At 41.5% G+C, this 12,140-nt stretch overlaps 1 non-coding gene and 1 pseudogene across 1 annotated transcript; one reads left to right on the top strand and one right to left on the bottom strand.

The window, feature by feature from the left end:
• Positions 1-5,425: 5,425 nt before the first annotated feature.
• On the bottom strand, positions 5,426-5,590 carry LOC135272405 (U1 spliceosomal RNA). The gene has a single exon (XR_010340558.1). It is a non-coding gene; the product is annotated as a U1 spliceosomal RNA (small nuclear RNA).
• A 6,484-nt stretch (positions 5,591-12,074) lies between these two features.
• Positions 12,075-12,140, top strand: LOC135272358 (U7 small nuclear RNA; annotated as a pseudogene).

Genomic DNA, 12,140 nt, shown 5'->3' with positions numbered 1-12,140 from the left:
GATTTCTTGATTGGGAGGTAATGTTTTAATTCATAGCACAGGAAAGAGCAGATCTCACTTTAAAGTGAAATATTCCAGTCAGAATTGTTTATACATTAACTGAGACTAAAAAGGAATTTGATTTGGTTCTACTTGAGTCTTATACAAAGAATATCCTACACATTAATAAAAATGCAATGCAAATAATGCCACACTGTGTCCTGAAGTATAAGAATGAAGTATAAGAAATAATCCCTGATCTCAATTTTACAGACTAGTAGTGGCTCATAACTTCTGACACATTTACAAGGATTCCATTAAAAAAAAATTATGTGTCTTTAGCATGTACAAGGCATGGTAAACAAAATAACTATCTCGGTGTCCTAAGTAATGCCTCTGAAATATTGTGGTTATAAATTAACTTTTTATATTTACTTTTAAAAGTCAACACATTTTATGAGATATGTTAAAATAAAGAACAGCTCTCAATTGTTCTTCTACCCATCATTTCCCTGTGTTCAAAGGCAACTACATTTACCTGTAAATGAGTCTCTTCATACGTACCTCCACACTCTAGACAACATGTCTGTGTTGCTATGTCATATTCTTTTAGTTGCAGGCATTCCCTATGGTCTTTCCTCTCTACACCACAATTAAACACAGACATACAAAGCAGTTATCATTATTATCACAATATAGTGATATAATTTTGGTTAGATACATGTTTATATTATTATGACTATATTTGCTTTTGGAATGGAGCAATGTAGTCAACTATGATCATTTTCCTTTCCTATAAAATATTTTGCTTTCCCTAGAGTTAATAATTTGTGAGTGTGTATTTAACTTTCTAATTTCTAATTCAATCAAACTCTCTTACAGTTGTTTAAATTCACATATTCTATCAATTTCATCTTCCTAAATATTTCTGTTCCAGGGCCTCTGACCTACCTTAACTTTGACTTGTCACATAGCTGTCATCCTAGGGTCTCCCTTGATAAACATCTTGGAGAATCCTTTCACTTCTCTCCTAGGACAGATCTCCTGTTTTGATGATGCACACCTTCAGCAACTTCCTCAGAGAGAATGTATGGGAAATTAAATTTTTTGAGTACTTGCATGTCTGAAGGTGTCTCCTCCCTCCTTTTAAAAAAAGCATACTTACTGGGTGTAGAATTCAAAGTTGGAAATAATTCTGCTTCCGAATTTTGAGGCCATTTCTCCTTGTCTTAGTCTGGTATATAAGTATGCCATAGACTGGAGAGCTTACAAACAACAGAAATTTATTTCTTACAGTTCTGGAGGCTGGAAAGTCCAAGATCAAGATGCCAGCAGATTCTGTGTCTGGTGAGGGCTGCTTCCTGTTTCATAGGTGGTGTCTTTTTGCTGTGTCCTCACCTGGTATAGGGGGCAACACAGCTCTCTAGAGTCCCTTTTACAAGGGCACTAATCTCAAGCATGAAGGCTCCGCCTTCGTGACTTAATCACCACCTAAAGTCCCCACATCTTAGTACTATCAAGTTGGTGATTAGGTTTCAACCTATGAATTTTCAGGAGGACACGAAAAAATGACACCACAGCAATATGTTATCTCTCAGATTCACTGCGAGATGATGTATTAGTCCATTTGCATGCTGCTGATAAAGACATACCTACCTGACACTGGGCAATTTACAAAAGAAAGATGTTTAATAGGACTTAGAGTTCCACATGGCTCGGTATGCCTGATAATCATGGCGAAAGGCAAGGAGGAGCAAGTCACATCTTATGTGGAATGGCAGCAGGCAAAGAGAGAGAGCTTGTGCAGGGGAACTTCTCTTTTTAAAATCATCAGATCTCATGAGACTTATTCAGTTACCTTCCCCCAGGTCCCTCCCACAACATGTGGAAATTCAAGACGAGATTTCAGGCAGAACACAGCCAAACCATGTCAGATGATATGCCTGGATCATCTGCTGAGGAATCCCTGAAGTGGGTGGATCTGTCCCCAGAAAAGTTTCTTCAAACTTCCTGCCTAACAGGTCTAGGCTTGGCTGCCAGTGTCTTGGAGCTTTCTTTGCTACTGACTTTGTGTTCTCTCTCCCTTTGGCCATCTATTTCTTATCTAGTGTGTTACTGTCTTTCATTCCTGAAAATCTTGTCCCTTTGACAGTCCTGCCTGTATAGGTTGTAGTCTTCCATTACCTTTTACCTCTGAATATGCCAATAACAGAAGGAGCTCCCAGTAATCACCTGGAGTTTGTCTATTCTCCTCTTCCTCCCATCTGATAGCAGCAGCCCTATTTCCCCTGATATCCGAAATCTGTTACCACAACCAATCCCATAATCCTCTCTTACCAGTTGTATTGGTGGTAAGAAGAACTTGAAATGGCCATTGAATTTCAACTTCAATAGAATTGCTGTTGTATTCCTCAGTAGCAGTATTCTTCTCCTCCATTCTCAGACCACTGAATAATCAGAGTTCAGAGCTGCAGGGACAGGAAGCAAAAACATCTGAAGCAATCATTATGTATTAATTTATAAAATATTTTTTGACAAATAGCATGTACCCTTAAAACTATCAATGTTATAAAATAAAAACAAAGAACCTGGGGCACTGTTTCTAAATTTCAAAACCTTAAGAGACATGGCATTTAAGTGAAATGCATAATTCCTGATTGGGTCCTTTATTAATTTTTTAAAAACAGCTATAAAATACATTACAGGAACAACTGAGGAAATTTGAATACAGGCTGTGTGTGTATATATATAATTATTATATATATATAAAATTGTTAATTATCCTGAATGATAATTACATTGTGGTTATTTATGTTCTATATCATAGCTGATGCATGCTAAATTATTTGTGAGTGAAGGGTCATGACCTCTAAAACTTACTTTCAAATGAAATCAGCAAAAAAAAAGTATATGGTGTATGTGTGTGTAAGTAGTGCAACTGAAAGAGAAATAAAGCAAATGTGTCAAAATGTTAACAATTAATGAATCTAGGTGAAGGGGATATGGATATCCATTGTATTTGTTGTTAAATTTTCTGTGAGTTTTTTGTTTTTTCAGAGTCTTGCTCTGTCACCCAAGGTAGAGTGCAATGGTGTGATCATAGCTCCCTGCAACCTCCAATTCCTGGACTTACGTGATCCTCCTGCCTCAGCCTCCCAAGTAGCTGGAATTACAGGTGTGTGCTACCACATCTGGCTAATTTAAAAATTTTTTTGTAGAGATGGAGCCTCCCTATGTTGCCCAGGCTGGTCTCAAACTCCTGGGCTCAAACAGTCCTCCCACCTTGGCTTCCCAAAGTGCTGTAATTGCAGGCATGAGCCACCATGCCTGGCCTCTTTAGGTATGAAAATTTTCAAAACAAAAAAGTTGGAAGAGGCTGGTTGCAGTGGGTCCTGCCTGTAATCCCAGTAGTTTGGGAGGTGAGGCAGATGGATTACTTGAGGTCAAGAGTTAAAGTCCAGCCTGGCCAACATGACAAAATCCTGTCTCTACTAAAAATATAAAAATTAGCCCAGCATAGCGACGCACACCTGTAATCCCAGCTATGTGGGAGGCTAAGGCATAAGAATCACTTCACTTGAACCTGGGAGGCAGAGATTGCAATGAGCCAAGATCCCATCACTGCACTCCAGCCTGGGTGACAGAGGAAGACTCTGTCAAAAAAAAAAAAAAAGTTGGAAGATAGGGAGAAAGAAAAATATCTACTGAGTATTTAATGTGTTTTAGGCACTGCATTAAACAGACAATAAATGGCTGCTTTCTTGGCAGGTAGAGGGAGCAGACAATAAACAAAACAAAACATAACGTACAATTACAAGTGCCATGAAGAAAGATAGAGAGGGGAAATAAGGAACGCAGAGGGAAAGATGCCTGCAGTTTTAAATAGGGTTTTTGGGTAAGTCCTCACTTAGAAAGTGACATCTGTACAAATATTTTAGGTAAATAAAATAACAAAATATAGTGATATTTGGAGGTAGGGTTGGGATGAGGGAAATGTTCCAAGTTCAGGGAATAGGATGTGCAAATACCCTTCTGTGGGGACAAGCTTGGCACGTTCTAGGAACCCTAAGGAGACCAATGGGGCTGAAACAGAGTGAAAACTTTGGCTTTTACTTTGAATGAGATGAGAATCATTGGAAAGTTTTAAGTAGAGTGACTTGACCTGAATATAGAGACTAGGCTGTTGGTAAGCAAGAGCTGGAGCAGGAAAATCCATTGAGAGGCTATTGCAGTAATTCAGGAGACTATGGTACTTTGATCCAAAGTGGTAGTGTCAGTGGTAAGTGATCAAATTTGGAGTTAATTTTGAAGTTAGCATCAGTAGGATTTGCTGATGGATTAGATGTGTGGTTTGAAAGAAAAGAGTCAGGCCAGGCTCACACCTGTAATCCCAGCACTTTGGGAGGTCGAGGTGGAGGAATCACTTGAGGTCAGGAGTTTAAGACCACCCTGGCCAACATGGTGAAACCCCTGGTGTGGAGGCACATGCCTGTAATCCTGCTACTCAGGAGGCTGAGGCAGGAGAGTTGCTTGAACTCAGGAGGTGGAAGTTGCAGTGAGCCGAGATTGCACCACTCTACTCCAGCCTGGGCGACAGAATGAGATTGTGTGTCAAAAAAAAAAAAAAAAAAAAAGGAGAGTCAATACTGACTCCAAGATTTTTGGTCTAAACAACTGGAAAGTTGAAGTTGCAATCAATTCAGAAAGGGAAGACTGCAGGAGGAACAGTCTTAAGGGACAGATCTGGGGCTCAGTTTTTGACTAATTAAATGTAAAATATACACACAGGTGGAAATGCATTCCGTTGAATACATGAGCCTAAATTTTAGAACAAGGCTGAAGATTTAAACATAGCTTGTTAGCAAATTTGTGTTATTTAAAGATGTAAGACTTGAAGGGATCACCTAGGAAAGGAAAGTATGCAAAGAAAAGAAGTCAAAGATTGAGCTCCAGCCGGGCGTGGTGGCTCGTGCCTGTAATCCCAGCACTTTGGGATGCCAAAGCGGGTAGATCACCTGAGGTCAGGAGTTCAAGACCAGCCTGACCAACATGGTGAAACTCCGTCTCTATTAAAAATACAAAAATTAGCCAGACATAGTGGTGGGTGCCCATAGTCTCAACTACTCAGGAGGCTGAGGCAGGAGAATCACTTGAACCCGGGAGACAGAGGTTACAGTAAGCCATGATCATGCCATTGCACTCCAGCCTGGGTGACAGAGCAAGACCCTATCTCAAAAAAAAAAAATTGAGCTCTGGGACACCCCAATATAAGAGGTCAGGGAAATGAGAAAGAACTAGCAAAGATATTGAGAAGAAATGATTAAAGAAGGAAAATCAAGGAGGGGTGGCATGTGGCCTCCAAGATGTCCCCATGGCTCTCTTCTAAGTGTACTTTCCTTTCTTTCCTGCTCCAAAGCTTTTTTTTTTTTTTTTTTTTTTTTCCAAACAGCGGAAAGCGTGAACGCACTCCCCCCACTACCACAAATTATACAGTCGAGTTTCCCACATTTGGGGAAATCGCACAGGTCAGCACATCCGGAGTGCAATGGATAAGCCTCGCGTTTGGAAAACCACCTTCGTGATCATGGTATCTCCCCTGCCAGGTAAGTCCAAACCTTTTTTAATCAACCTCTGAAACTTGCCTCAGTCTGTTTTTCTGCCTTATGCCCTTCAGTTGAATTCTTTCTTCTGAGGAGGCAAGAATTGAGGTTGCTGCAGACCCATACAGATTCGCCACCAGTAACTCATAACCACTGCAAACATATTTTGGTGCCACGGGACTCAGACACATTCCCCAGTGATAAGAGAGCTCTATGCCTTGTCTTGTTCAGCTGAAGGCATTCGACCCCTGTGCACGATTTTCTTCTCCCCTTTCTCTCTCCTGCTTACTAACCAACACCTAGAACAATTCCTCTTAGCTATAAGTGACTCTGCTTCCTGTGGCTGATTTCTCAGCTCACCCTGACAGGCGGCTTGTGGGGTTGGAAAGGACCTTAGGGTCCACACCAAGATCTGAGGCACTAATGGTTCTCCTGTACAGGAGACTCCCGAGAGTGGTAGGGCCAAAGCCTAAACCATGCAATGTCTGGAGTTGCCTCTGCTTTTTCAACTGAAGAAAAACGAGGAGTGCCTTAGAAGCCATCGAAGAATGTCTTTCAAAGAGGAAGGATAGAAGAACTATGCCAAATGCTCTTGATAGGTCAAAAAAAAATATGTGAATTGAGATTTGCTTCATGTAATATCATTTCAGGGGCTTATGGCTTGCTGCTGCTAGAAAATGGGGCAGTCGGCAGAGGCAGCTGCCACAGTGGCCTTAATGAGAGGACATCTATGTCGTTGACACGACTCATAGCCATCATCTGCTGCAGTGGCCACTTCATGAGCTCACTGAGCAAGCACTTGAAAGCAGAAAGCGGTTGAGTGACATCTATAGTATCAGTCATTTTATCTTCATTATTGAGATCGTCTTCTGAAGTAGGCATCTTTCATGGTCATTCTCATGGGACTCAAGTATTCTAACATTCTGGACCCATTCTGACAAATCTAGCCTCACACCACACTTCTGAAACTCCTTGTCAGCAGCTCTTCAGTCCACTCACTCCCAAGTCCCTGACCATTCAGCGAAACCATTTGTTATCTTCCAGGAATCATTGCATATATTTATGTCATCTCTCCTTTTGGATAAAGTGGACAATGAGAAGTCTTCATTCAAGTGTTATTGACTGGGGCAGGGGCGATGTTTATCCCATTACTGTTCAGGATCGCATCTGAATTAAGCTATCATCAAGTCCTCTTCCTTGAAATTCAGATTCATATGTCCAGCTGAACACATCTCCACTTGGATTAATAATACACATCTTAAACTTCAACCAAACTTAAGCCTCTGATCTGCTTTTCCAGCTGAAGGAAACTGTAAGCTTTTCAGTTGGCACCAATAAAACCTGAATTTCTGTAACCAAACTGGGATTTTTTTTTCCTCCCCAGCATATGATCGTAGAGAATTCTACACAAAGCCCTTAGGTATGGGCTGAGGAAGAAGCAACAGAAAAGATGCGGTAAATGTGAGTCATCTTCACATGACACTTCCTTGCATCTTGCTTGTTTCTGGTCCTACATATACAGTGTTCACTTGATGATGGAACGCCGCTGGCAACCTCAGACTTTATGGCCACTAAACAACATACTTTCGGCGTGGATGAAATAGCTGTATTCACTTTATTGTATTCATAAATGCTGCATTTTTTTACAAATTGAAGATTGGTGGCAGCCCTGCATTGAGCAAGTCTATTGGCTCCATTTTTTTTAACAGCATGTGCTCACTTCATGCTTCTGTGTCACATACAACACTTGTTTCATAGAGGCTCCCTCAAAATCCATGGCCCCTTGGTACCTTATGGTTAGGTGCTCAGTTTCTATCAGAAACCAGTATCAGAACAAGAGTTGCTTATCAAAAATAAAATAGTCACTTGCCAAAAAGGGCATAGTTTTCTCCCAAACCATCGGGTACCCCATTTTGACTCTACTAGAACTTGCCATCATCTCCATGCAGCTCCCTGATATACCTTTATCAGCTAAATAAACTTTTTTTGCTCCGGGGCCCTCTCAAAGCTGAGATCTTTTGTGTTACCTGAAAACAGGGCCAGGCACAGTGGCTCACGCCTGTAATCCAAACACTTCGGGAGGCTGAGGCCAGTGGATCACAAGGTCAGGAGTTTGAGACCAGCCTGGCCAACATGGTGAAACCATGTCTCTACTAAAAATACAAAAAAATTAGCCAGGCATGGTGGTGCACATCTGTAATCCTAGCTACTCAAGAGGCTGAGGCAGGAGAATTGCTTGAACCTAGGAGCCCAGGAAATACCTGGTACCAGTCATGAACCTGATACTATCTGACCAGACATAAAATCAAGTATCAGTATAGGTATATCTCATTTTATTGTGATTCACTTTATTGTGTTCAGATACTGCATTTTTTTTACAAGGTTGCAGTGAGCTGAAATCGTGCCACTGCACTCCAGTCTGGGTGACAGAGTGAGATTCCATCCCATGAAAAAAAAAAAAAAGAAAGAAAATGGATCAGAGCAACATACTCAAATGTGGTATATGCTGCCTCCAAAATCCAAGGAAGCTGACAAACCATTGTGTCTCTTCCTGAATGGTAGGGAGAGTAGAAAAACATGATCATCATTTCAGAGGGAATATCCTAACTCATCCAGGCTGAAGTGCAAGTGGTGCTCAAAGATCGATCAATTATGCCTTAGAGAGAACGTGCCAAGTTCTGTTAGGAGAATCACAGCAGGGCTTTAAAGCACTTAGAGGCACTTGAACATTTAGAGGCCATCGTAGGGTTATTCACTGACCTAATTTCAATATTGTTGTATCTTAGGGAATAGCAAGGTATGAGGAAAGGAAGAAAGACAAGTGAATGAGTTGTCTATGAAGTACTCAGAACACACATTTTTTCCATGAAGTTTACCATCTTATGTGGATGTGGTTGGTGGTGCCCCAAAACAGTTACAATAGTAACACCAAAGACCACTGATCACAGATGACCATCACAGATGCAGACCACCTGCACTTGTTAAGAGAATCACAGCAGGGCTCTACACTTACTTATAAAAAATTTTATCATTTAGGCCAAGTGTGGTGGTTCATGTCTGTAATCCTAGCACTTTGGGAGGCCAAGTGGGGAAGATCTTTCTTTTGCTTTTTTCCTTTTGAGACAGGTTCTCACTCTGTTGCTCAGGCTGGAGTATATTGGCATGATCTTGGCTCACTGCAGCCTTGACCTCCTGGGCTCAAGCGATCCTCCCACCTCAACCTCCCAAGTAGCTAGGACTACTGTCACATACCACCGTGGCTGGCTAATTCTGTTTATTTTTTATTATTTGTAGAGACAAGATCTCACTATGTTGCCCAGTCTGGTCTCAAACTCCTAGACTCAAGCTATCCTCCTGCCTCAGCCTCCCAAAGTGCTGGGATTATATGCATGAGCCACCGTGCCTGGCCAGGGAGTTCAAGATCAGCCTGGGCAACCAAGTGAGATCTTGTCTGTATGAAAATAAAAAGTATTAGCTGGTTCTGGTGGCACATGCCTGTAGTCCCAGCTACTTAAAAGGCTGAGGCAAGGGTACAGTGAGTTATGATTGCATCACTATACTCAAGCCTGAGCAACAGACTGAGATACGGTCTTAAAAAAAAGTTATAGGCCACGCACAGTGGCTCATGCCTGTAATCCCAGCACTTTGGGAGGCTGGGGCAGGTGGATTACCTGAGCTCAGGAGTTTGAGACAAGCCTGGGCAACATAGTAAAACCCTGTCTCTACTAAAAATACAAAAGGTTAGCTGGGCATGCTAACACCCCTGTGGTCCCAGCTACTAGGGAGGCTGAGTTGGGAGGATTGCTTGAGCCTAGGAGGCGGCCGTTGCAATAAACCAAGATCGTGCCACTGCACTCCAACTTGGATGACAGAGTAAAGACCACAACTCAAAAATAACAAAACACAACACAATGTACGATGAAAAAATATATATAGTTTTTTTTTAAAACACCCTTTAGGGTCGGGTGTGGTGGCTCACACTTGTAATCCCAGCACTTTGGAAGGCTGAGGCGCATGGGTTGCTTGAGCCCAGGAGTTTGAGACCAGTGTAGGCAACATGGTGAAACCACATCTCTACGAAAAATACAAAAACTAGCCAGGTGTGGTGGCATGTGCCTGTAGTCCAAGCTATGTGGGAGGCTGGGGTGGGAGGATCACCTGAGCCCAGGGAGGTTGAAAATGCAGTCAGTCGTGATCATACCACTGCACTCCAGCCTGAACAACAGATGCGAGATCCTATCTCAACAACAAGAACAAAACAAACAAACAAACAAGAAACAGCCTGTGGCTTGCTTGCTATTATCCCTGACAGACGCTGAAGACATGCCCATGAAATACCTGGCACCAGTCATGAACCTGCTATTGTCTAACCAGACATCAAATCAAGCATCAGTACAGGTGTACCTCATTTTACTGTGATTCACTTTATTGTATCCATAGATACTGCATTTTTTTTTTACAAATTGAAGATTGGTGGCAACCGTGTATTGAGCAAGTCTATTGGCACCATTTTTTTAACAGCATGTGCTGACTTCATGTTTCTGTGTCACATTTAGGTAATTCTCATAATACTTCAAACATTTTCATTATGATTACATCTGTCACTGCGATCTGTAATCAGTGATCTTTAGTGTTACTATTGCAATTGTTTTGGGGCACCACGAACCATGCCCGTGTAAGATGGTGACCTTCATGGATAAACGTTGTGTGTGTTCTGATGACTCCATAAACTACTCATCCTCCTGTCTTTCTCCCTCTCCTCACACGTCTCTACCCGCTAAGACACAACAATATTGACATTAGACCAATTAATAACCCTACAATGGGCCTGGCACGGTGGCTCATGCCTGTAATCCCAGCACTTTGGGAGGCCAAGATGGGTGGATCACCTGAGGCCAAGAGTTCGAGACCAGCCTGGCCAACATAGTAAAACCCCATTTCTACTAAAAATACAAAAAATTAGCTGGGCGTGGTGGCACATGCCTATAATCCCAGCTACTTGGGAGACTGAGGCAGGAGAATTGCTTGAATCCTGGAGGCGGAGATTGCAGTGAGCTGAGACGGCGCCACTGCACTCCAGCCTGGGCAATAAGAACGAGACTCCGTCTCAAAAAAAAAAAAAATAATAACCCTACAATCACCTGCTAAATATGTTCAAGTAAAGGAAGAGTTGCACATCTCTCAATTTAAATCAAAAGCTAGAAATGATTAAACTCACTAAGAAAGGCAGGTCGAAAGCAGAGATAAGCCAAAAGCTAGGCCTCCTGAACCAAATAGCCAAGTTGTGCATGCAAAGGAAATGTTCCTGAAGGAAATTCAAAGTGCACTCCGGTAAACATACAAATGACAAGAAGGTGAAACAGCCTTATTGCTGATACGGAGAAAGTTTCAGTGGTCTGGATAGAAGACCAATCAGCCAAACATTACCTTAAACCAAAGGCTAATCCAGAGTGAGGCTCTAACTCTCTTCAGCTCTATGAAGGCTGAGAGGGGTAAGAAAGCTGCAGAAGAAAAGTTTGAGTCTAGATCCATGAGGTTGAAGAAAAGAAGTCATCTCCATTACATAAAAGCGCAAAGAGAAACCACAAGTATTGATATAAAGCTGCAGCAAGTTATCCAGAGATTTAGCTAAGATAATTAATGAATGTGGCTACACTAAACAACGTATTTTTGGTGTAGATGAAATAGCTCTCTCTTGGAAGACAACATCCGGGAATTTCATAGCTAGAAAGAAGAAATCAGTGCGTGGCTTCAAAGCCTCCAAGAACAGGCAGACTGTCTTACAGGGGGCTGATGCAGCTGGTGACTTTAAGTTGAAGCCAATGCTCATTTCCCATCCCAAATTCCTAGGGCCCTGAAGAATTAAGCTAAATTATGCTATTCTACCTGTGCTCTACAAATAGAACAACAAAGCCTGAATGACAGTACATCTGTTTACAGCATGGTTTACTTGATATTTTAAGCCCACTATTGAGACCTCCTGCTCAGGAAAAAAAAAAAAAAAAAATTCCTTCAAAACGTTACCGCTCATTGACAATGAACCTAGTCAAGCAAGAGCTCTGATGGAGATGTACATATCCTAGGAGGCAGGGAAGATAAAAAGGAATTCCAAGCATTCTAGTAGACTAAAACAGATTACTTATAAATAACTAAAAATCAGATAGTCCTCATTTAGAGCTTCCATTATAACAGAGTTTGTAACAAAAATTGGATGGACAAAATTTGAAATTTAAGCTACTGTTTACTATTTAAGTGTAAACATTAGTTAGCACTTAAATAGCAAGGGAAAATATGAGAAGTTTCAGAATAAAAATAATACCTGCATTCTCTTCTTTAAAAAAATTCTTGAACATAGCCGGGCATGGTGGCTCGTACTTGTAGTCCCAACTACTCAGGACTCTGGAGGCTGAGGTGGGAGGATTGCTTGAGCCCAGGAGTTTAGTTTGGGCAACATTATGAAACCCATCTCTAAAAACTTTTTTTTACCAAAAAATAAATTACATTACAGCCTTTTTAGAATTTATCTAGCAGGTTTTCTGGTCTTTACCAGAAAGTGCCCTG

This window comes from Aotus nancymaae, unplaced genomic scaffold, assembly GCF_030222135.1.
Source record: "Aotus nancymaae isolate 86718 unplaced genomic scaffold, 86718_ANA_hifiasm-v0.15.2.pri h1tg000108l, whole genome shotgun sequence".
Lineage (NCBI taxonomy): Eukaryota > Metazoa > Chordata > Mammalia > Primates > Aotidae > Aotus > Aotus nancymaae.
Note: the sequence above shows the minus strand (reverse complement) of the source record. Positions and strands in the feature narration are given on the sequence as shown.